The sequence below is a fragment of the Thermobia domestica genome, chromosome 17 (assembly GCF_964235325.1).
Source record: "Thermobia domestica chromosome 17, izTheDome1.hap1.1, whole genome shotgun sequence".
NCBI lineage: Eukaryota > Metazoa > Arthropoda > Insecta > Zygentoma > Lepismatidae > Thermobia > Thermobia domestica.
In genome coordinates, this window is record NC_137470.1 from 108998849 (window position 1) to 109025962 (window position 27114).

The window sequence follows — 27114 nt, forward strand, 5'->3', positions numbered from 1 at the left end:
TATTATCAAGACCAACGATATTTTGGAGTTTAGACTCTTCTTGTAGTAGTCAAAAAGTGGACAGTGAATGTATAAAGAAGGCTATTGAAAATAGGATTTCAACCATACATGAATATGCGACTGTCGTAGAAAAGGATCTTACCATGATTATCCTCATGATTATATGAATATACCACCAAAGTCATTGGAAACCCGTGCTTGGAGAATTGTAGCAAGTCCTAGTGTTGAAGATGTGTTTTACTTGTATGCAAAGACACATATTATTGGAATATTAACAAGAGAAAAATTTATGGAGCTTATGTGGAATTCTTAAACGACATAGACTATCTCCCGGAATTATTGAACGATTATATAAGAAAAGGCAGAGGAAATCGGAAATTCCGGATTGAAAAATGTATTCGATTAGTGCTAGTGTTTCATGTGTGTTATGTAGTGCTGAAGACATTAATGTAAATTGTGTATTAAAAATATAAATGTATACTTACGTAACAATAATCCGTTGAATGTGAGGAATCCAAGTTAAATATTCTTCATGATTGCACTCATCTTTATAATAATGGAACATTTGCAGCGAAGTACTTATCTCTTGATAAAAACTCTTAGTGAACTCTTTGAAGTGTTTCAACAAGAACACAGTGGAATCTCATTTATATATGCTTTATGCGTAAAACTTGTGATCTTTGAAAAATACAGAAATCTTTGGACGAATTATAAGGTTTGTCATTGAGCGCACCAATGAAATTTTACCATGTGCAAATCAGTAAATTATTGATATTCAAGGTTTTGAAATGTCTGATAATGAATTTATCATTTGTGAGTTTTGTTTCACCGCATGCGATGATACAGTAAATTTTCATTGTTTGGTAAAATCACCAATAGAATATAGTTTATTATTGTTAGGTCGCCAAAATCAAATTGATTCGTTAACATTAAATTTACACGGTTTGAAGTGGAATAGCAAAAGTTGATATACTGCATCATACATACAGAACCTTGTATATAAATTATGTGTGAAGATTTCAACCTTTTATTGTAAAGGCTTATAGAAATTTCTTCGGATTAAGAGAATATTTACATTAGATAATGTCATTGATTTAGAAACAAAACATTGTCCTTCATTAAATTAATTATGTGCAAACACATGTAATGAATATTGTTCTTTTCACACAAAGATTGTAAAGAAATCAGGATGTGCATATCGTAATGCACAACAGTTGAATTATTGGTGGAAATATGCAAGATCAACAGCATTAACCAATGCATTATTAAGATTGTAATGGTTTTCTTCGAAATTATAAATAAAATGCAGAGATGTAATTTTAAAAACTAATAAAATTGTATATACAATAAAAATAAAAGTTCTAAATTTATAATGAAAATTAAAATATTTGTGTTTTCTTTTAATCTTTAAATGTTTATAAACTATATCATCATTCTTTTTCTAATTTTTCTTGTTAAATATTTTTAAACATTTTAAAAATGAATAGGTACGAATAATATGATGCAAAAAGAATAAAACAAAATATCCCACATCAAAGAATCATGGTAATATGTTTGACTATTTGTAAATATATATTTTATTATTTTTTGATAAAAAGTTTTTTATTTCCTTGTGAATGTCCATAGCAAGGCTATCAAAGTAATATCCTTGTTTTTTTCTCATCGATGTACACAGCAAAGCAATGAAATCCACTTGTATCAGATTTATCGAAGTTAACCACCAGTGCAGCAGGAGGTGCTACCGTTACAGGAAGTCTGTCAATAGGATAACTCCCAGTAGCACTTGGAGCAGTCACCTTATCAGCTAGTAACACTCTTAACAACTCATCACTATACATAAGAATATTATTTTTAACCGTAGTAAGTATGTAATTATCACTGTTATTCACATGTAAAACAGTTATGCACTTTCACATATTCACTATGCAGTAATACTTCATGAGCACTTCACCTATATTGTTCGAAGGGATGTTTATTATGCGCACATTTGTGAAAGTGAAAACTTAATGAGGTATACTTTGGACAGTCTATCTCTTCTAAATTTGTAACATTTCTTTGAAAAATTTCTTGAAGAAAACACTTTCTAGTTATTCCGTAAATGTATATGCTTGTAGTGTTTGAACAATATGTTTGAAATATGTCCTTAAGATGTGAATAGTCTACGACGCCCACGCTCCAAGGAATGAAGTATATATTGTCACTTAAATATTTGTTTGTAGTTATGATCGGCTCAATTTATTTAAAGGATATGGTAGTTTAAAAATCCAATTTTGCCGAAAGGGAAAGTCAGGGTTTACAATGGCCAGCTCCTTTACAATAAACTCATCATCATTACCATGAAATACAAAGAAGTACACAACAACAATCATCATACTCAACTGAATAAATTAGAAGGTGTTACCAGTATAAATATTTCTATCTTTGTCTATTTGTGCCAAGGAATCATATTGTACTTACACAATGCATGTAACAGGTTAAGTTAAAGTTTCTGAAAACGATACTTTTAAGTTTACAGTTGAATGAAGTACAACATCCCAAGTATTATCATCTAAAGTTCTTGCTGAAGACAGAATAAAAGCATACAAAGCATATCCGTTTGGATATTTATCAAGAGTAACAGAATGTGAATAATTTTGATAATATATACCCGTACCTGAAATCAAAGTATAGTAATTTAGAAGGTATAAATCGTTATTAAAATCAGGGGTGTGGGAGTTGGGAGGAAATTATTTTGATCCAACTTGTAACTGCAGTTTGTTAACGTTAAAATTTCAAAATTCATAGGGATTAAGATGTGATTTCTCATTGAAGGCTGTGTTGGAGTTGATAATAACCAGAACTTTAGAAACATTACCAAAGAAGAGATTATCAAGGTTGTAAAACTACTTGTGCGGTTATAGTATAAGATCTTGTCTCTACCCTTATCAGAGGTAACTTGGCCGTTTCTGAAACCATTCGCGTATTTAATTGCATAGCTAACTCTGCAGCTACATCAGTACGACGTACATGAAGAATAACTTCATCAAAAGCATCTTTGTGACTTGTAGTTTCAGGTAACTTACTTTACACGTAAACTTACTTTATTGGGAAGCATACGATCTAAACTTACAACATCAGTATAAAGACGTCCGTACATTTCAAAAGATTTACTATTTTTTACCTTCTTAGCAAGTTTTTGAAAACAAACATTTATATTATCTAATTTATTAAAATGCTTTGGAGTATGTTTATGCCACATGGCACATGCTAAATGCGTTTCAGTAACATTATAAGAATAATTTAATAATGTTTCAATGTATGCACGATAAGGATAAAATCCTGATGAAGAACTAATAATTTATCGTCTAACGAAATATCAATTTGAGTAAATAATGAATGTAAGAAATTATTTACTGCTGCAACAGTATCAACTTCAGTTAGATTTCTACCACCAGGTTTTGTAATTTAAGTACGTACATAAAGATAGAGATATGCAGGATGAATAAATTCCCCTGTTTCTCCAGGAATAAATTGAATAGCTTCTTGTGAGGTTAATGTAGAGATAGGATGATATTCAGCATTAGTAGTTGCTTGAGTAGCTTTCTTGTATCATTAATATAGAAAAGAAACCAAATCATTGCTACAACATCCTGAACTATTTGAATTTAGGAGCACGTTTATGAAAAGATATCGTTTATATGTTTACGTTTTGTTGGTGGTACAAACTGTACAATTGCAGGAGCCTTCCTCTTGCATGACAGTCTCTTACCGCTACCAGTTAGCAACTATCCGACTTTATTAGTGGCTTTTACCTTTAAACTATCACAAGGTTCTTTTACACAAGCGCCAACAGATTCTTTAAATGGACAATTTTCTAATGCATCACCCGCAACTTGTATACCCGTTTCTAATGCTTGACGCCCTAGAGTTTTTGCACCTTCTTAAGAAAATTGGAAAATATGTCTTTTGGGGCAGAACGGTGCCTTTCACTACACCATGAATACTTTCCACATACGGAAAATCCGCCTCCGTATATATCTTGGGTGAATTAACGGGCATATGTTTACGTGCCTTTACCCATTGGTAGAGATTAGTTACATCGGCGTATGCAATACTCGTACAATTGACGTAAGAACGGATAACCTCCGTTCGCCCGTCACTGTAGCAATTTTTGGGAATAAGGAAATCAGACCGATTTGTACCGTTTTCGTGAATAAAATTTTGCACTTCTTTATCCTTCTTTACCTTGTTATCCGAAGAATATTCCCATGTAGGTTTTTACCGAAACTTTTCAGGAACCTACGGCGTACTACGGTTTGCTCATAACGTTTCTCCATCGTATTGTACGAGTCATGAGCGTCGTGAAGAATGGCGTCACGGTTGAATGGGTAACTAAGTTTACATGAATGCCATTAAGAACCATAGAAGTCGAAGGCAGCGTTGAGAGCTTCGTACCATCCGTCAACTTTGTACTTACCAATATACTTCTCCCCACATCTTCTTGCATGTTGACTTTCTATCCCTAATTGGTCTTCCATATACATAAGCACAGCTTTAGTACTATATTTGGTCTTATGATGGAAACCCAACACGGGAATTACAGGAATAATGTTTTCAGGTAAGTGCAAATTACGATATGCCCGCATCGCAAAACTTGCAATAGTGGATGAGGTGATAAAGCATTGTAAATTCCGTCTCCTCCGTCTTCTCTTCAATACTGTCGCTAAATTTGTTAGCCGCTTATGTAAGGATTCTAACATCATTTTCACAAATAAGACGGCATTTGCTTCTGCAGGTTAAACTCCTCGCCATTTGCCGCACGTTCTTGGTACTAGGCTTCCAATTGCTGCCGCTTTACCGCTGAACGCGACTCAGGGTCATAGAATTCAATTGCAGAATATGGACCGACATAAGTTTGACTTTTTCAGTATTAAATTGATATGGGAAACCTCCTTTCTTTAAATTTTGACTTAGGCCAAAATTTTTGGGTAGTTTTGACCCATATAGAAGTACGAATCGCGGAAGAAGATACGATTACCAATACTCATATTAAAAATTATCTGAGCCTGGATAAGAACACTAGGAATAATATGCTGCTCTTCTATTAGATTTCTAAGACAGAAGAGGTCATCATAGAGACTACCATTATGGGCCAAAGCTACTCTTTTCTGAAAGACAGGATGCTCTACAAACACGTGGTTAATAAATGCTGTCATCGTCTTAAAAGAAAACGAACGATTTCCAACATTATCACTGCACGTTTTACAAGGTTCATCCATGTCTTTCCTTATATAGTTGTGACAAACGTGATGAAAACAGACCAGTACAACTTCGTGTTCCCTTTCACCGCGGTCATTCGGTGCCTTCAACATCGTCTCTACGTCAAAGACTATGTACACCTTGTCTCAAAAAGGTTGAGCGCATTCTTTATTGGTGTTTTGAGGCAAAAATTTTCTAAGTCTAGCTTCGGGTATCTTCGGGAAAAAGTAAGCCAGGTTCGAACCTCCAAGCCAGCCTTTGCAATCGGGAAAAAGTTTGCAGATGTGTTTTTCTTCTTTTAAATATAATAAGACTTGTTACCAAGTGTTTAAAAAAGCAACATTGATTGAAATACTTAATGATACAATATTTCGAAACCTTTTATTAATGTGAGCACATGCTTGTTTGTCATTTAGCTCTCTATACGTAATGGAGCATTTAAATACGTTAAAGAATCTTTCCATATGTAAAAGAATGCTCAAAGTTAAGAAATAGAACATAATTATCGCCTGAGTACTAAAATAAAAGTCAAAGTAGAACAGAAACAGCGTTTGTAATGGATATGAATGTCATAATTATCTTGAGATCCGTTATACATCGCTAGAAGCTTAGTCCTAGAAGTCCTTGTGTTAGCTCATTGGTAAGCTATCGGATTTCAAATCATAAGGTTGTGAGTTCGAATCCCATCTGGGTCAATACTTTTTTTTAAATTATATTTTCCGCAATGCATGAAAAATTATATAAAATAATTACATTAAAATACATAAGTTGTTTATATATAACATAATAATTGCAGAACATAGTAATTATTATGTTTAAAATATAACATCTGAGATAATTTTCACAGTAGGTCGTTATAATATATGAGAATGTTAAATACAAGTTAAGAAAATCGTTTAATAGCAATAAATAAGTTATGTAGTGTATTTATTTGCAGCTATTTGTCATACAGATTTAACTTCTCAATATTCTCATTACAGTATGTTATTTATATTCGTGAAATACAGTATATTCCTACGGATATAGAAAGTGTATAAACAGAGTATCCAAAGTCGTATCCTGCTTCAAGACACATAACTTTTCCCGATCCCCTTAACGTCACGGGAAGAAACACAAATTCTCTTTAGAACGGAATGTCGTTATTTAGAGTCTCATTCGAATACGTTGAATATGCTTTTGTGTATTCATCTCTCTCTCTCTCTCTCTCTCTCTCTCTCCCTCTCTCTCTCTTTCGCTTTGTTTATGTGTGTGTGTGTGTTGCGGATTATCCCAAGTTGAATACAACATTTGCCAAGTATATGAGCATCATTGTCATCGAATACCAGAAATTGAAAGTCGTGTTTCTTCAGGTTAGGTTTGCGTGTTCATGTTAGCTCACTGGTAGAGTACGGACTTGCCACTGAAGAGGTCTTGAGTTCAAAGCCTACAGCTAATTATCATTCTTTTGTTAGTAGGATTGCACAGAAATCGGATACAAGGAGTGGTTTACTTCTAGAAATATTTTCAGAAGCGTTTAGGTAGCCCTGAAAAGGGCTGTTTTCGGGAGTTAAGGCGGGGACATTAATATTGTGTTCAAGACCCTTCTGAATTTATTACACGCTCCATTCTTCTGGGCATGGAATCTATTACATGGGTGACAAATCTATCTCCTTCCCCTACCTCCAGCCATGCTTCGGAAACAAGATGCCACAGGTCATCCTGAGTTCTTGGTGGATCTGCCTCAGGCCAACTTTCCCTTAGAGTACGCTTCACTTCTGCCCACATATTTTCCATGAGATTGAGGTCTGCTCCACGAGGCGGCCAGTCGATTAAATCAATCTCAGGGTGCCCTGCGAACCATTCCTGAACCACACGGGAATTATGTATTGGCGACTGGTATTGCTGGAACTGAATTACACCATCAGGCTGAAATACTCGTACAGATGGCACCATGATATTACTGATAATGTCTAAGTACTGAGCATTGTCCAGATGTCCTTCAATTCTATGAAGCTGTCCTGCTCCGCGACTGGAAATCCAACCCCAACATAAAATAGATACATGGCCACTGCGATTGCAAGCATCCACATATCCATGGTCATATCGGGTGCCTCTCGGACGATACACAAAACGGCGTCCCTCCTTTGATGTTGTGAATATGGATTCATCTGAGAAAACTACGTTTTCCCAATTGAGACCCACATTCGCCTGTGCAAACTCGAGACGGTAAATTTTGTGGTCGTCTGAGAGTTTTTCCTTCACGGCAGCAACACGGCCACGTAACCCAGCATGACGAAGCCTTCGCAGAGCTGTATGCTTACTACCAGGAAAGAGAGAAGCTTCCCTTATCTGTCTAGACGTCCTTAGTGGGTCTAACCGGGCTTCGTTTACTAATCTCGCATCTTGGGCTTCGGTTGACACATGCGGACGACCAGGAGATCGTAAATTACCAGTCTGACCTGTAGCACCATATTTCCGAATCCATTGCCTTAATGTAGAGGCCGGGACACCTACTCGCCTGCTAGCTGCAGTTGCAGAATAACCTTCCAACTCCCATAAAGTAATTACTGCTGTACGTCTATCCATAGTTACCAATGTTCTGAGCTGTGAGAAGAAAGCAATAGGTAAAAGCTAGTACCTGACGTGTGATTGGTTACTTGCACGACACGCCTATTGTGGGGAACAGCGTTGTCAGATCTAGCATAATGATGCTAGATCTAGCATAATTTGCATGTCTCTAGCACCTAGCATCTTGCTTTTAGCATCCTGTCCAAATCTAGCACAATTTCAGCAAGTTATCAAAAAGCCGCGAAACCTTGAGATGAGAAAGAAGTTGGAAGAAAAAGAACGGCAGAAATGTATCCTCTTCCATTGATTCATACACTCGGTAAACCATACAGGCAGTCTTATTTTCCGAAGTAAGTTCGGAACGGCTTTGGGCTTTTTTTTTTTTTTTTGCGGCTCCACCCAGGGTTTTCTAATCCTTTACTCCGAGGCATGGGCGGAGCTATGGGGGCCATTCTCCCCCAAATTTTTGACAATTTCACCATCTTTACTTCTGACTTCATGATCATATTTATTCCTGAAATGACAGCTCCGAGACCGACCAAAAATCTGCCCCCTCCCCCAGCAGACGATTCCCAACTCCGCTTATGCTGCGAAGTAATTTTCTTTCAAAATATGTAAACAAAAACTTTGCATTCATTTATACGATATATACGCGATTGAGTTTGGCAACGACTGCAGTAATTTAGTTGAGTTAAAATTTTGGTGCGTGAAGTATTGAGTTCTATCCATGCATTCTTGCTCTCTGTGTATTTTAAGTTACGTTATCGTATCTCAACTTTGTTTTTTTTTTTAAACTCCTGAATTAGTAATTATGAGGATCTAGCATAATTTGACCGAATCTATCATAAGTTCGATCAGGTTTTGGAATAATTCCGAGCTGTGAGTCTGGCAACGCTGGTGGCGAACGACTTGGTCAACGACTCGCGAAAGAAATCTGAAAATGGTGCGCCGTAATAATAATAATAAAAACAGTTTTTATAAAGGAATATTAATAATACGAAAAGCTGTTTAAAGAATGAATTGTTATACTGACTTTACACGTATAAAAACATATACCATATACCAAACAGATTGAGCGATATGATTATAGCTGTTTTGAGACGAACACTTTCGAAGTCCAACTTCGGGTGTCTTCGGAAAACAGTAAACTAAAGCTGCTGGTTCGAACCTCCAAAGCCAACCTTAGTAATCGGGAAAAGATGTACAGATAAGTTTTTCCTTCTGTTAAATATAATAAGACATGTTGAAATGGTATTAAGTGTAGAAAAAAGTAACATTGATTGAAATACTTAATGATACAATATTTCGAGACTATGTATTCACACTCTCGTTTCGTCATTGTGATTTCCATACGGAAAAGAGCATTTACGTATGAGCTCAGTTATATTTCAGAAGCAGCTTCCGAAAAGCGGTCATGTTAGCTCAGTGGTACACCACCGAGCGTTTAAATCGTGAGTTCGATACCCGTTGAGGTGAGATTCCTTTATGATATTCTACTTTCCTCAATGCATGAAAATTATGTAAAATAGTTACATTACAATTCATCAGTTGTATATATATTTTCATATCATCAGTTGTATATATGAGTTGAATATATATATTCATATCATCAGTTGTATATATCAGTTGAATTATATACCTCTATAATCGGAAACACACTTAATTGTTTGCGTACTTCCACAAAACATACAAACACCAAATTTTGCATACTTGTTCGTCATGGGATGTGAGTAATGGGAAAATTCCGATATCACGAAAAAGGCGACATTTTCCATGTAAATGAAGTTTCGAAATTTTTCGTCGGTTTGAAATGCTGGTTTTTAGAGTAGTTCCGCACACCATAGAAACGTCATATTTTGTCAGGCAGTGAAGCTAGGAACATAGTTTATGATAGAAAAAAGAGCATTAAAATTCGTTTTCGTTTCGCGGCGCAAATCGAAAAAATGTGAAATTTGTAATGGCTGTATCTAGGAGGTAGAAATTTCGAGGTGATGTTTATTCTGATGCGTAGTTTGCGAATCCGCCCTTAAACTTGAAAAAAATAGTCATGTTCGGTGTAAGAAAGTGCTAGGAATATTATAAGGGGGCGTCTAATTCTACACAATTTGTAGATATGGTGGAATCACGAAATTGCGTTCAAGTGTGTAGAGTACAGCGCATGTGAGGGGAAAATTCCGACATGTTGGAAAAGTCGTCATCTTCGATTCAAAATGGCGGCTCAAAAATTTGTAACCATGAAAATTGTAAGTTGTGCTCTTGGTAGGTAAGCCAGGTTTCGCTATGTTATTAAGGACGTAGTTCAGTTTAAGTGAAGAAACAAATCATTGGAGAAGTCGCCATCTTGAATTCAAAATTGCCATATTTTTGAATTGCCTTCATTTGGCCTCTTATGTGGTATATTGAAGAGAATAGAACAAGCAGAATTGAACGTAGTAAGTTAGCTCCGCGGTAAAGTGTCTGGTTTCTGAGTAGCAGGTCTGGGTTCGAATCCCCGCCGACCTTGTTTTATCTTGCGTTTTTTTTCTTATCACGTTGCTTTGTTTTATCAAAATAATTTCTGTTGGCATTGCGTGAACAAAATATTTTCGTTATTACAGACATAGACGGAAAGGATATATTTATACGCTAACTGTTGAGATGGTCTCGAAACTAGGCAGTATGTTCGTGTAAAGTTTCGAGACGATACTGAAGTATTTAAAATCAAACATATGTAGCATTGGAAATGGAGCATCACCAGTGTCTCTATCGGAAGCAATGTTCGGGGGGGAGTATTACCCCGGGGGCACTGCTGATAACATTCTATTTGTTATTGTATTATATACGTATTATTTTGATCTCGCCAGGGGCGCTCTGAGGAGGCGGTGTTCCCCAAAAAGAGTCTGAAAGAAACAATGGGCATCTTTTTCACGATATAGTGTCCATACAAGACAACAATACATTTTGTCTCGCGACAACAGTGTCTACTTCAAACCGGAAACGATTGCAAAGTATCTCTCTCCCCTTTTATATCCCTCGTTAAGATACCTGCGTATACCAAATTTGGAGAGAATACCACAAATAGAAAGTATAAAATATTAATTTTAAGGAAATACACACACATACAGGGACGTACGCAGGGGGTGGTTCCTGGGGGTCCGGACCACCCCCGAAATTCCAACTTTTGTGTAAATGTAGCCTAATTTTTGGGACAAGTTTAGGAATTTCAATATAAAATACACAGATATTGAGTTTGGACCCCTCCCGAAATAAATTCCTGCGTACGCCACTGCACACATACGCTCATACACACACACACAAATGGGCCCCTCTTGAAAATTGTCTCGTCGGCAGCGTACATATTTATAATATATAAGATACGTGGGAAAGTGCCCCTTTCGATTTAATAGTTTTAGTTGCGGGTCCGGTTGGAATGAAATGCCGTATATGATAGAGTCAAGCGTATTTTCAATCACCTATGCTATAAAAATAAACTTTCAAAGAAAGAAAAAGTGAGAGAAAAACTTGTTAGGAATCGAACCCATGTCCTTTGCACAGTAGGCTTACGTCGTTCCCCTACACTACTCAATTCGTTAGATTTTGGATTTCCTACTTACTGCTAACATAGTACTGGTACGTAGCTGGCCCGCGTCCGTGGAATTATATACCTCTATAATCGGAAACACACTTAATTGTTTGCGTACTTCCACAAAACATACAAACACCAAATTTTGCATACTTGTTCGACATGGGATGTGAGTAATGGGAAAATTCCGATATCACGAAAAAGGCGACATTTTCCATGTAAATGAAGTTTCGAAATTTTTCGTCGGTTTGAAATGCTGGTTTTTAGAGTAGTTCCGCACACCATAGAAACGTCATATTTTGTCAGGCAGTGAAGCTAGGAACATAGTTTATGATAGAAAAAAGAGCATTAAAATTCGTTTTCGTTTCGCGGCGCAAATCGAAAAAATGTGAAATTTGTAATGGCTGTATCTAGGAGGTAGAAATTTCGAGGTGATGTTTATTCTGATGCGTAGTTTGCGAATCCGCCCTTAAACTTGAAAAAAAATAGTCATGTTCGGTGTAAGAAAGTGCTAGGAATATTATAAGGGGGCGTCTAATTCTACACAATTTGTAGATATGGTGGAATCACGAAATTGCGTTCAAGTGTGTAGAGTACAGCGCATGTGAGGGGAAAATTCCGACATGTTGGAAAAGTCGTCATCTTCGATTCAAAATGGCGGCTCAAAAATTTGTAACCATGAAAATTGTAAGTTGTGCTCTTGGTAGGTAAGCCAGGTTTCGCTATGTTATTAAGGACGTAGTTCAGTTTAAGTGAAGAAACAAATCATTGGAGAAGTCGCCATCTTGAATTCAAAATTGCCATATTTTTGAATTGCCTTCATTTGGCCTCTTATGTGGTATATTGAAGAGAATAGAATAAGCAGAATTCAACGTAGTAAGTTAGCTTCGCGGTAAAGTGTCTGGTTTCTGAGTAGCAGGTCTGGGTTCGAATCCCCGCCGACCTTGTTTTATCTTGCATTTTTTTTCTTATCACGTTGCTTTGTTTTATCAAAATAATTTCTGTTGGCATTGCGTGAACAAAATATTTTCGTTATTACAGACATAGACGGAAAGGATATATTTATACGCTAACTGTTGAGATGGTCTCGAAACTAGGCAGTATGTTCGTGTAAAGTTTCGAGACGATACTGAAGTATTTAAAATCAAACATATGTAGCATTGGAAATGGAGCATCACCAGTGTCTCTATCGGAAGCAATGTTCGGGGGGGGGGAGTATTACCCCGGGGGCACTGCTGATAACATTCTTTTTGTTATTGTATTATATACGTATTATTTTGATCTCGCCAGGGGCGCTCTGAGGAGGCGGTGTTCCCCAAAAAGAGTCTGAAAGAAACAATGGGCATCTTTTTCACGATATAGTGTCCATACAAGACAACAATACATTTTGTCTCGCGACAACAGTGTCTACTTCAAACCGGAAACGATTGCAAAGTATCTCTCTCCCCTTTTATGTCCCTCGTTAAGATACCTGCGTATACCAAATTTGGAGAGAATACCACAAATAGAAAGTATAAAATATTAATTTTAAGGAAATACACACACATACTGGGACGTACGCAGGGGGTGGTTCCTGGGGGTCCGGACCACCCCCGAAATTCCAACTTTTGTGTAAATGTAGCCTAATTTTTGGGACAAGTTTAGGAATTTTAATATAAAATACACAGATATTGAGTTGGACCCCTCCCGAAATAAATTCCTGCGTACGCCACTGCACACACACGCTCATACACACACACACAAATGGGCCCCTCTTGAAAATTGTCTCGTCGGCAGCGTACATATTTATAATATATAAGATACGTGGGAAAGTGCCCCTTTCGATTTAATAGTTTTAGTTGCGGGTCCGGTTGGAATGAAATGCCGTATATGATAGAGTCAAGCTTATTTTCAATCACCTATGCTATAAAAATAAACTTTCAAAGAAAGAAAAAGTGAGAGAAAAACTTGTTGGGAATCGAACCCATGTCTTTTGCACAGTAGGCTTACGTCGTTCCCCTACACTACTCAATTCGTTAGATTTTGGATTTCCTACTTACTGCTAACATAGTACTGGTACGTAGCTGGCCCGCGTCCGTGGAATTATATACCTCTATAATCGGAAACACACTTAATTGTTTGCGTACTTCCACAAAACATACAAACACCAAATTTTGCATACTTGTTCGTCATGGGATGTGAGTAATGGGAAAATTCCGATATCACGAAAAAGGCGACATTTTCCATGTAAATGAAGTGTCGAAATTTTTCGTCGGTTTGAAATGCTGGTTTTTAGAGTAGTTCCGCACACCATAGAAACGTCGTATTTTGTCAGGCAGTGAAGCTAGGAACATAGTTTATGATAGAAAAAAGAGCATTAAAATTCGTTTTCGTTTCGCGGCGCAAATCGAAAAAATGTGAAATTTGTAATGGCTGTATCTAGGAGGTAGAAATTTCGAGGTGATGTTTATTCTGATGCGTAGTTTGCGAATCCGCCCTTAAACTTGAAAAAAAATAGTCATGTTCGGTGTAAGAAAGTGCTAGGAATATTATAAGGGGGCGTCTAATTCTACACAATTTGTAGATATGGTGGAATCACGAAATTGCGTTCAAGTGTGTAGAGTACAGCGCATGTGAGGGGAAAATTCCGACATGTTGGAAAAGCCGTCATCTTCGATTCAAAATGGCGGCTCAAAAATTTGTAACCATGAAAATTGTAAGTTGTGCTCTTGGTAGGTAAGCCAGGTTTCGCTATGTTATTAAGGACGTAGTTCAGTTTAAGTGAAGAAACAAATCATTGGAGAAGTCGCCATCTTGAATTCAAAATTGCCATATTTTTGAATTGCCTTCATTTGGCCTCTTATGTGGTATATTGAAGAGAATAGAACAAGCAGAATTGAACGTAGTAAGTTAGCTTCGCGGTAAAGTGTCTGGTTTCTGAGTAGCAGGTCTGGGTTCGAATCCCCGCCGACCTTGTTTTATCTTGCATTTTTTTTCTTATCACGTTGCTTTGTTTTATCAAAATAATTTCTGTTGGCATTGCGTGAACAAAATATTTTCGTTATTACAGACATAGACGGAAAGGATATATTTATACGCTAACTGTTGAGATGGTCTCGAAACTAGGCAGTATGTTCGTGTAAAGTTTCGAGACAATACTGAAGTATTTAAAATCAAACATATGTAGCATTGGAAATGGAGCATCACCAGTGTCTCTATCGGAAGCAATGTTCGGGGGGAAGAGTATTACCCCGGGGGCACTGCTGATAACATTCTATTTGTTATTGTATTATATACGTATTATTTTGATCTCGCCAGGGGCGCTCTGAGGAGGCGGTGTTCCCCAAAAAGAGTCTGAAAGAAACAATGGGCATCTTTTTCACGATATAGTGTCCATACAAGACAACAATACATTTTGTCTCGCGACAACAGTGTCTACTTCAAACCGGAAACGATTGCAAAGTATCTCTCTCCCCTTTTATGTCCCTCGTTAAGATACCTGCGTATACCAAATTTGGAGAGAATACCACAAATAGAAAGTATAAAATATTAATTTTAAGGAAATACACACACATACAGGGACGTACGCAGGGGGTGGTTCCTGGGGGTCCGGACCACCCCCGAAATTCCAACTTTTGTGTAAATGTAGCCTAATTTTTGGGACAAGTTTAGGAATTTCAATATAAAATAAACAGATATTGAGTTGGACCCCTCCCGAAATAAATTCCTGCGTACGCCACTGCACACATACGCTCATACACACACACACAAATGGGCCCCTCTTGAAAATTGTCTCGTCGGCAGCGTACATATTTATAATATATAAGATACGTGGGAAAGTGCCCCTTTCGATTTAATAGTTTTAGTTGCGGGTCCGGTTGGAATGAAATGCCGTATATGATAGAGTCAAGCGTATTTTCAATCACCTATGCTATAAAAATAAACTTTCAAAGAAAGAAAAAGTGAGAGAAAAACTTGTTGGGAATCGAACCCATGTCTTTTGCACAGTAGGCTTACGTCGTTCCCCTACACTACTCAATTCGTTAGATTTTGGATTTCCTACTTACTGCTAACATAGTACTGGTACGTAGCTGGCCCGCGTCCGTGGAATTATATACCTCTATAATCGGAAACACACTTAATTGTTTGTGTACTTCCACAAAACATACAAACACCAAATTTTGCATACTTGTTCGTCATGGGATGTGAGTAATGGGAAAATTCCGATATCACGAAAAAGGCGACATTTTCCATGTAAATGAAGTGTCGAAATTTTTCGTCGGTTTGAAATGCTGGTTTTTAGAGTAGTTCCGCACACCATAGAAACGTCATATTTTGTCAGGCAGTGAAGCTAGGAACATAGTTTATGATAGAAAAAAGAGCATTAAAATTCGTTTTCGTTTCGCGGCGCAAATCGAAAAAATGTGAAATTTGTAATGGCTGTATCTAGGAGGTAGAAATTTCGAGGTGATGTTTATTCTGATGCGTAGTTTGCGAATCCGCCCTTAAACTTGAAAAAAAAGTCATGTTCGGTGTAAGAAAGTGCTAGGAATATTATAAGGGGGCGTCTAATTCTACACAAATTGTAGATATGGTGGAATCACGAAATTGCGTTCAAGTGTGTAGAGTACAGCGCATGTGAGGGGAAAATTCCGACATGTTGGAAAAGTCGTCATCTTCGATTCAAAATGGCGGCTCAAAAATTTGTAACCATGAAAATTGTAAGTTGTGCTCTTGGTAGGTAAGCCAGGTTTCGCTATGTTATTAAGGACGTAGTTCAGTTTAAGTGAAGAAACAAATCATTGGAGAAGTCGCCATCTTGAATTCAAAATTGCCATATTTTTGAATTGCCTTCATTTGGCCTCTTATGTGGTATATTGAGGAGAATAGAACAAGCAGAATTCAACGTAGTAAGTTAGCTCCGCGGTAAAGTGTCTGGTTTCTGAGTAGCAGGTCTGGGTTCGAATCCCCGCCGACCTTGTTTTATCTTGCGTTTTTTTTTCTTATCACGTTGCTTTGTTTTATCAAAATAATTTCTGTTGGCATTGCGTGAACAAAATATTTTCGTTATTACAGACATAGACGGAAAGGATATATTTATACGCTAACTGTTGAGATGGTCTCGAAACTAGGCAGTATGTTCGTGTAAAGTTTCGAGACGATACTGAAGTATTTAAAATCAAACATATGTAGCATTGGAAATGGAGCATCACCAGTGTCTCTATCGGAAGCAATGTTCGGGGGGGGAGTATTACCCCGGGGGCACTGCTGATAACATTCTATTTGTTATTGTATTATATACGTATTATTTTGATCTCGCCAGGGGCGCTCTGAGGAGGCGGTGTTCCCCAAAAAGAGTCTGAAAGAAACAATGGGCATCTTTTTCACGATATAGTGTCCATACAAGACAACAATACATTTTGTCTCGCGACAACAGTGTCTACTTCAAACCGGAAACGATTGCAAAGTATCTCTCTCCCCTTTTATGTCCCTCGTTAAGATACCTGCGTATACCAAATTTGGAGAGAATACCACAAATAGAAAGTATAAAATATTAATTTTAAGGAAATACACACACATACAGGGACGTACGCAGGGGGTGGTTCCTGGGGGTCCGGACCACCCCCGAAATTCCAACTTTTGTGTAAATGTAGCCTAATTTTTGGGACAAGTTTAGGAATTTCAATATAAAATAAACAGATATTGAGTTGGACCCCTCCCGAAATAAATTCCTGCGTACGCCACTGCACACATACGCTCATACACACACACACAAATGGGCCCCTCTTGAAAATTGTCTCGTCGGCAGCTTACATATTTATAATATATAAGATACGTGGGAAAGTGCCCCTTTCGATTTAATAGTTTTAGTTGCGGGTCCGGTTGGAATGAAATGCCGTATATGATAGAGTCAAGCTTATTTTCAATCACCTATGCTATAAAAATAAACTTTCAAAGAAAGAAAAAGTGAGAGAAAAACTTGTTGGGAATCGAACCCATGTCTTTTGCACAGTAGGCTTACGTCGTTCCCCTACACTACTCAATTCGTTAGATTTTGGATTTCCTATTTACTGCTAACATAGTACTGGTACGTAGCTGGCCCGCGTCCGTGGAATTATATACCTCTATAATCGGAAACACACTTAATTGTTTGTGTACTTCCACAAAACATACAAACACCAAATTTTGCATACTTGTTCGTCATGGGATGTGAGTAATGGGAAAATTCCGATATCACGAAAAAGGCGACATTTTCCATGTAAATGAAGTGTCGAAATTTTTCGTCGGTTTGAAATGCTGGTTTTTAGAGTAGTTCCGCACACCATAGAAACGTCATATTTTGTCAGGCAGTGAAGCTAGGAACATAGTTTATGATAGAAAAAAGAGCATTAAAATTCGTTTTCGTTTCGCGGCGCAAATCGAAAAAATGTGAAATTTGTAATGGCTGTATCTAGGAGGTAGAAATTTCGAGGTGATGTTTATTCTGATGCGTAGTTTGCGAATCCGCCCTTAAACTTGAAAAAAAAGTCATGTTTGGTGTAAGAAAGTGCTAGGAATATTATAAGGGTGCGTCTAATTCTACACAATTTGTAGATATGGTGGAATCACGAAATTGCGTTCAAGTGTGTAGAGTACAGCGCATGTGAGGGGAAAATTCCGACATGTTGGAAAAGTCGTCATCTTCGATTCAAAATGGCGGCTCAAAAATTTGTAACCATGAAAATTGTAAGTTGTGCTCTTGGTAGGTAAGCCAGGTTTCGCTATGTTATTAAGGACGTAGTTCAGTTTAAGTGAAGAAACAAATCATTGGAGAAGTCGCCATCTTGAATTCAAAATTGCCATATTTTTGAATTGCCTTCATTTGGCCTCTTATGTGGTATATTGAAGAGAATAGAACAAGCAGAATTGAACGTAGTAAGTTAGCTTCGCGGTAAAGTGTCTGGTTTCTGAGTAGCAGGTCTGGGTTCGAATCCCCGCCGACCTTGTTTTATCTTGCATTTTTTTTTCTTATCACGTTGCTTTGTTTTATCAAAATAATTTCTGTTGGCATTGCGTGAACAAAATATTTTCGTTATTACAGACATAGACGGAAAGGATATATTTATACGCTAACTGTTGAGATGGTCTCGAAACTAGGCAGTATGTTCGTGTAAAGTTTCGAGACAATACTGAAGTATTTAAAATCAAACATATGTAGCATTGGAAATGGAGCATCACCAGTGTCTCTATCGGAAGCAATGTTCGGGGGGGGGAGTATTACCCCGGGGGCACTGCTGATAACATTCTATTTGTTATTGTATTATATACGTATTATTTTGATCTCGCCAGGGGCGCTCTGAGGAGGCGGTGTTCCCCAAAAAGAGTCTGAAAGAAACAATGGGCATCTTTTTCACGATATAGTGTCCATACAAGACAACAATACATTTTGTCTCGCGACAACAGTGTCTACTTCAAACCGGAAACGATTGCAAAGTATCTCTCTCCCCTTTTATGTCCCTCGTTAAGATACCTGCGTATACCAAATTTGGAGAGAATACCACAAATAGAAAGTATAAAATATTAATTTTAAGGAAATACACACACATACAGGGACGTACGCAGGGGGTGGTTCCTGGGGGTCCGGACCACCCCCGAAATTCCAACTTTTGTGTAAATGTAGCCTAATTTTTGGGACAAGTTTAGGAATTTCAATATAAAATACACAGATATTGAGTTGGACCCCTCCCGAAATAAATTCCTGCGTACGCCACTGCACACATACGCTCATACACACACACACAAATGGGCCCCTCTTGAAAATTGTCTCGTCGGCAGCGTACATATTTATAATATATAAGATACGTGGGAAAGTGCCCCTTTCGATTTAATAGTTTTAGTTGCGGGTCCGGTTGGAATGAAATGCCGTATATGATAGAGTCAAGCGTATTTTCAATCACCTATGCTATAAAAATAAACTTTCAAAGAAAGAAAAAGTGAGAGAAAAACTTGTTGGGAATCGAACCCATGTCTTTTGCACAGTAGGCTTACGTCGTTCCCCTACACTACTCAATTCGTTAGATTTTGGATTTCCTACTTACTGCTAACATAGTACTGGTACGTAGCTGGCCCGCGTCCGTGGAATTATATACCTCTATAATCGGAAACACACTTAATTGTTTGTGTACTTCCACAAAACATACAAACACCAAATTTTGCATACTTGTTCGACATGGGATGTGAGTAATGGGAAAATTCCGATATCACGAAAAAGGCGACATTTTCCATGTAAATGAAGTGTCGAAATTTTTCGTCGGTTTGAAATGCTGGTTTTTAGAGTAGTTCCGCACACCATAGAAACGTCATATTTTGTCAGGCAGTGAAGCTAGGAACATAGTTTATGATAGAAAAAAGAGCATTAAAATTCGTTTTCGTTTCGCGGCGCAAATCGAGAAAATGTGAAATTTGTAATGGCTGTATCTAGGAGGTAGAAATTTCGAGGTGATGTTTATTCTGATGCGTAGTTTGCGAATCCGCCCTTAAACTTGAAAAAAAATAGTCATGTTCGGTGTAAGAAAGTGCTAGGAATATTATAAGGGGGCGTCTAATTCTACACAATTTGTAGATATGGTGGAATCACGAAATTGCGTTCAAGTGTGTAGAGTACAGCGCATGTGAGGGGAAAATTCCGACATGTTGGAAAAGTCGTCATCTTCGATTCAAAATGGCGGCTCAAAAATTTGTAACCATGAAAATTGTAAGTTGTGCTCTTGGTAGGTAAGCCAGGTTTCGCTATGTTATTAAGGACGTAGTTCAGTTTAAGTGAAGAAACAAATCATTGGAGAAGTCGCCATCTTGAATTCAAAATTGCCATATTTTTGAATTGCCTTCATTTGGCCTCTTATGTGGTATATTGAAGAGAATAGAACAAGCAGAATTGAACGTAGTAAGTTAGCTTCGCGGTAAAGTGTCTGGTTTCTGAGTAGCAGGTCTGGGTTCGAATCCCCGCCGACCTTGTTTTATCTTGCATTTTTTTTTCTTATCACGTTGCTTTGTTTTATCAAAATAATTTCTGTTGGCATTGCGTGAACAAAATATTTTCGTTATTACAGACATAGACGGAAAGGATATATTTATACGCTAACTGTTGAGATGGTCTCGAAACTAGGCAGTATGTTCGTGTAAAGTTTCGAGACAATACTGAAGTATTTAAAATCAAACATATGTAGCATTGGAAATGGAGCATCACCAGTGTCTCTATCGGAAGCAATGTTCGGGGGGGGGAGTATTACCCCGGGGGCACTGCTGATAACATTCTATTTGTTATTGTATTATATACGTATTATTTTGATCTCGCCAGGGGCGCTCTGAGGAGGCGGTGTTCCCCAAAAAGAGTCTGAAAGAAACAATGGGCATCTTTTTCACGATATAGTGTCCATACAAGACAACAATACATTTTGTCTCGCGACAACAGTGTCTACTTCAAACCGGAAACGATTGCAAAGTATCTCTCTCCCCTTTTATGTCCCTCGTTAAGATACCTGCGTATACCAAATTTGGAGAGAATACCACAAATAGAAAGTATAAAATATTAATTTTAAGGAAATACACACACATACAGGGACGTACGCAGGGGGTGGTTCCTGGGGGTCCGGACCACCCCCGAAATTCCAACTTTTGTGTAAATGTAGCCTAATTTTTGGGACAAGTTTAGGAATTTCAATATAAAATACACAGATATTGAGTTGGACCCCTCCCGAAATAAATTCCTGCGTACGCCACTGCACACATACGCTCATACACACACACACAAATGGGCCCCTCTTGAAAATTGTCTCGTCGGCAGCGTACATATTTATAATATATAAGATACGTGGGAAAGTGCCCCTTTCGATTTAATAGTTTTAGTTGCGGGTCCGGTTGGAATGAAATGCCGTATATGATAGAGTCAAGCGTATTTTCAATCACCTATGCTATAAAAATAAACTTTCAAAGAAAGAAAAAGTGAGAGAAAAACTTGTTGGGAATCGAACCCATGTCTTTTGCACAGTAGGCTTACGTCGTTCCCCTACACTACTCAATTCGTTAGATTTTGGATTTCCTACTTACTGCTAACATAGTACTGGTACGTAGCTGGCCCGCGTCCGTGGAATTATATACCTCTATAATCGGAAACACACTTAATTGTTTGTGTACTTCCACAAAACATACAAACACCAAATTTTGCATACTTGTTCGTCATGGGATGTGAGTAATGGGAAAATTCCGATATCACGAAAAAGGCGACATTTTCCATGTAAATGAAGTGTCGAAATTTTTCGTCGGTTTGAAATGCTGGTTTTTAGAGTAGTTCCGCACACCATAGAAACGTCATATTTTGTCAGGCAGTGAAGCTAGGAACATAGTTTATGATAGAAAAAAGAGCATTAAAATTCGTTTTCGTTTCGCGGCGCAAATCGAGAAAATGTGAAATTTGTAATGGCTGTATCTAGGAGGTAGAAATTTCGAGGTGATGTTTATTCTGATGCGTAGTTTGCGAATCCGCCCTTAAACTTGAAAAAAAATAGTCATGTTCGGTGTAAGAAAGTGCTAGGAATATTATAAGGGGGCGTCTAATTCTACACAATTTGTAGATATGGTGGAATCACGAAATTGCGTTCAAGTGTGTAGAGTACAGCGCATGTGAGGGGAAAATTCCGACATGTTGGAAAAGTCGTCATCTTCGATTCAAAATGGCGGCTCAAAAATTTGTAACCATGAAAATTGTAAGTTGTGCTCTTGGTAGGTAAGCCAGGTTTCGCTATGTTATTAAGGACGTAGTTCAGTTTAAGTGAAGAAACAAATCATTGGAGAAGTCGCCATCTTGAATTCAAAATTGCCATATTTTTGAATTGCCTTCATTTGGCCTCTTATGTGGTATATTGAAGAGAATAGAACAAGCAGAATTGAACGTAGTAAGTTAGCTTCGCGGTAAAGTGTCTGGTTTCTGAGTAGCAGGTCTGGGTTCGAATCCCCGCCGACCTTGTTTTATCTTGCATTTTTTTTTCTTATCACGTTGCTTTGTTTTATCAAAATAATTTCTGTTGGCATTGCGTGAACAAAATATTTTCGTTATTACAGACATAGACGGAAAGGATATATTTATACGCTAACTGTTGAGATGGTCTCGAAACTAGGCAGTATGTTCGTGTAAAGTTTCGAGACAATACTGAAGTATTTAAAATCAAACATATGTAGCATTGGAAATGGAGCATCACCAGTGTCTCTATCGGAAGCAATGTTCGGGGGGGGGGAGTATTACCCCGGGGGCACTGCTGATAACATTCTATTTGTTATTGTATTATATACGTATTATTTTGATCTCGCCAGGGGCGCTCTGAGGAGGCGGTGTTCCCCAAAAAGAGTCTGAAAGAAACAATGGGCATCTTTTTCACGATATAGTGTCCATACAAGACAACAATACATTTTGTCTCGCGACAACAGTGTCTACTTCAAACCGGAAACGATTGCAAAGTATCTCTCTCCCCTTTTATGTCCCTCGTTAAGATACCTGCGTATACCAAATTTGGAGAGAATACCACAAATAGAAAGTATAAAATATTAATTTTAAGGAAATACACACACATACAGGGACGTACGCAGGGGGTGGTTCCTGGGGGTCCGGACCACCCCCGAAATTCCAACTTTTGTGTAAATGTAGCCTAATTTTTGGGACAAGTTTAGGAATTTCAATATAAAATACACAGATATTGAGTTGGACCCCTCCCGAAATAAATTCCTGCGTACGCCACTGCACACATACGCTCATACACACACACACAAATGGGCCCCTCTTGAAAATTGTCTCGTCGGCAGCGTACATATTTATAATATATAAGATACGTGGGAAAGTGCCCCTTTCGATTTAATAGTTTTAGTTGCGGGTCCGGTTGGAATGAAATGCCGTATATGATAGAGTCAAGCGTATTTTCAATCACCTATGCTATAAAAATAAACTTTCAAAGAAAGAAAAAGTGAGAGAAAAACTTGTTGGGAATCGAACCCATGTCTTTTGCACAGTAGGCTTACGTCGTTCCCCTACACTACTCAATTCGTTAGATTTTGGATTTCCTACTTACTGCTAACATAGTACTGGTACGTAGCTGGCCCGCGTCCGTGGAATTATATACCTCTATAATCGGAAACACACTTAATTGTTTGTGTACTTCCACAAAACATACAAACACCAAATTTTGCATACTTGTTCGTCATGGGATGTGAGTAATGGGAAAATTCCGATATCACGAAAAAGGCGACATTTTCCATGTAAATGAAGTGTCGAAATTTTTCGTCGGTTTGAAATGCTGGTTTTTAGAGTAGTTCCGCACACCATAGAAACGTCATATTTTGTCAGGCAGTGAAGCTAGGAACATAGTTTATGATAGAAAAAAGAGCATTAAAATTCGTTTTCGTTTCGCGCCGCAAATCGAGAAAATGTGAAATTTGTAATGGCTGTATCTAGGAGGTAGAAATTTCGAGGTGATGTTTATTCTGATGCGTAGTTTGCGAATCCGCCCTTAAACTTGAAAAAAAATAGTCATGTTCGGTGTAAGAAAGTGCTAGGAATATTATAAGGGGGCGTCTAATTCTACACAATTTGTAGATATGGTGGAATCACGAAATTGCGTTCAAGTGTGTAGAGTACAGCGCATGTGAGGGGAAAATTCCGACATGTTGGAAAAGTCGTCATCTTCGATTCAAAATGGCGGCTCAAAAATTTGTAACCATGAAAATTGTAAGTTGTGCTCTTGGTAGGTAAGCCAGGTTTCGCTATGTTATTAAGGACGTAGTTCAGTTTAAGTGAAGAAACAAATCATTGGAGAAGTCGCCATCTTGAATTCAAAATTGCCATATTTTTGAATTGCCTTCATTTGGCCTCTTATGTGGTATATTGAAGAGAATAGAACAAGCAGAATTGAACGTAGTAAGTTAGCTTCGCGGTAAAGTGTCTGGTTTCTGAGTAGCAGGTCTGGGTTCGAATCCCCGCCGACCTTGTTTTATCTTGCATTTTTTTTTCTTATCACGTTGCTTTGTTTTATCAAAATAATTTCTGTTGGCATTGCGTGAACAAAATATTTTCGTTATTACAGACATAGACGGAAAGGATATATTTATACGCTAACTGTTGAGATGGTCTCGAAACTAGGCAGTATGTTCGTGTAAAGTTTCGAGACAATACTGAAGTATTTAAAATCAAACATATGTAGCATTGGAAATGGAGCATCACCAGTGTCTCTATCGGAAGCAATGTTCGGGGGGGGGAGTATTACCCCGGGGGCACTGCTGATAACATTCTATTTGTTATTGTATTATATACGTATTATTTTGATCTCGCCAGGGGCGCTCTGAGGAGGCGGTGTTCCCCAAAAAGAGTCTGAAAGAAACAATGGGCATCTTTTTCACGATATAGTGTCCATACAAGACAACAATACATTTTGTCTCGCGACAACAGTGTCTACTTCAAACCGGAGACGATTGCAAAGTATCTCTCTCCCCTTTTATGTCCCTCGTTAAGATACCTGCGTATACCAAATTTGGAGAGAATACCACAAATAGAAAGTATAAAATATTAATTTTAAGGAAATACACACACATACAGGGACGTACGCAGGGGGTGGTTCCTGGGGGTCCGGACCACCCCCGAAATTCCAACTTTTGTGTAAATGTAGCCTAATTTTTGGGACAAGTTTAGGAATTTCAATATAAAATACACAGATATTGAGTTGGACCCCTCCCGAAATAAATTCCTGCGTACGCCACTGCACACATACGCTCATACACACACACACAAATGGGCCCCTCTTGAAAATTGTCTCGTCGGCAGCGTACATATTTATAATATATAAGATACGTGGGAAAGTGCCCCTTTCGATTTAATAGTTTTAGTTGCGGGTCCGGTTGGAATGAAATGCCGTATATGATAGAGTCAAGCGTATTTTCAATCACCTATGCTATAAAAATAAACTTTCAAAGAAAGAAAAAGTGAGAGAAAAACTTGTTGGGAATCGAACCCATGTCTTTTGCACAGTAGGCTTACGTCGTTCCCCTACACTACTCAATTCGTTAGATTTTGGATTTCCTACTTACTGCTAACATAGTACTGGTACGTAGCTGGCCCGCGTCCGTGGAATTATATACCTCTATAATCGGAAACACACTTAATTGTTTGTGTACTTCCACAAAACATACAAACACCAAATTTTGCATACTTGTTCGTCATGGGATGTGAGTAATGGGAAAATTCCGATATCACGAAAAAGGCGACATTTTCCATGTAAATGAAGTGTCGAAATTTTTCGTCGGTTTGAAATGCTGGTTTTTAGAGTAGTTCCGCACACCATAGAAACGTCATATTTTGTCAGGCAGTGAAGCTAGGAACATAGTTTATGATAGAAAAAAGAGCATTAAAATTCGTTTTCGTTTCGCGGCGCAAATCGAAAAAATGTGAAATTTGTAATGGCTGTATCTAGGAGGTAGAAATTTCGAGGTGATGTTTATTCTGATGCGTAGTTTGCGAATCCGCCCTTAAACTTGAAAAAAAAAGTCATGTTCGGTGTAAGAAAGTGCTAGGAATATTATAAGGGAGCGTCTAATTCTACACAATTTGTAGATATGGTGGAATCACGAAATTGCGTTCAAGTGTGTAGAGTACAGCGCATGTGAGGGGAAAATTCCGACATGTTGGAAAAGTCGTCATCTTCGATTCAAAATGGCGGCTCAAAAATTTGTAACCATGAAAATTGTAAGTTGTGCTCTTGGTAGGTAAGCCAGGTTTCGCTATGTTATTAAGGACGTAGTTCAGTTTAAGTGAAGAAACAAATCATTGGAGAAGTCGCCATCTTGAATTCAAAATTGCCATATTTTTGAATTGCCTTCATTTGGCCTCTTATGTGGTATATTAAGGAGAATAGAACAAGCAGAATTCAACGTAGTAAGTTAGCTCCGCGGTAAAGTGTCTGGTTTCTGAGTAGCAGGTCTGGGTTCGAATCCCCGCCGACCTTGTTTTATCTTGCGTTTTTTTCTTATCACGTTGCTTTGTTTTATCAAAATAATTTCTGTTGGCATTGCGTGAACAAAATATTTTCGTTATTACAGACATAGACGGAAAGGATATATTTATACGCTAACTGTTGAGATGGTCTCGAAACTAGGCAGTATGTTCGTGTAAAGTTTCGAGACGATACTGAAGTATTTAAAATCAAACATATGTAGCATTGGAAATGGAGCATCACCAGTGTCTCTATCGGAAGCAATGTTCGGGGGGGGGAGTATTACCCCGGGGGCACTGCTGATAACATTCTATTTGTTATTGTATTATATACGTATTATTTTGATCTCGCCAGGGGCGCTCTGAGGAGGCGGTGTTCCCCAAAAAGAGTCTGAAAGAAACAATGGGCATCTTTTTCACGATATAGTGTCCATACAAGACAACAATACATTTTGTCTCGCGACAACAGTGTCTACTTCAAACCGGAAACGATTGCAAAGTATCTCTCTCCCCTTTTATGTCCCTCGTTAAGATACCTGCGTATACCAAATTTGGAGAGAATACCACAAATAGAAAGTATAAAATATTAATTTTAAGGAAATACACACACATACAGGGACGTACGCAGGGGGTGGTTCCTGGGGGTCCGGACCACCCCCGAAATTCCAACTTTTGTGTAAATGTAGCCTAATTTTTGGGACAAGTTTAGGAATTTCAATATAAAATACACAGATATTGAGTTGGACCCCTCCCGAAATAAATTCCTGCGTACGCCACTGCACAC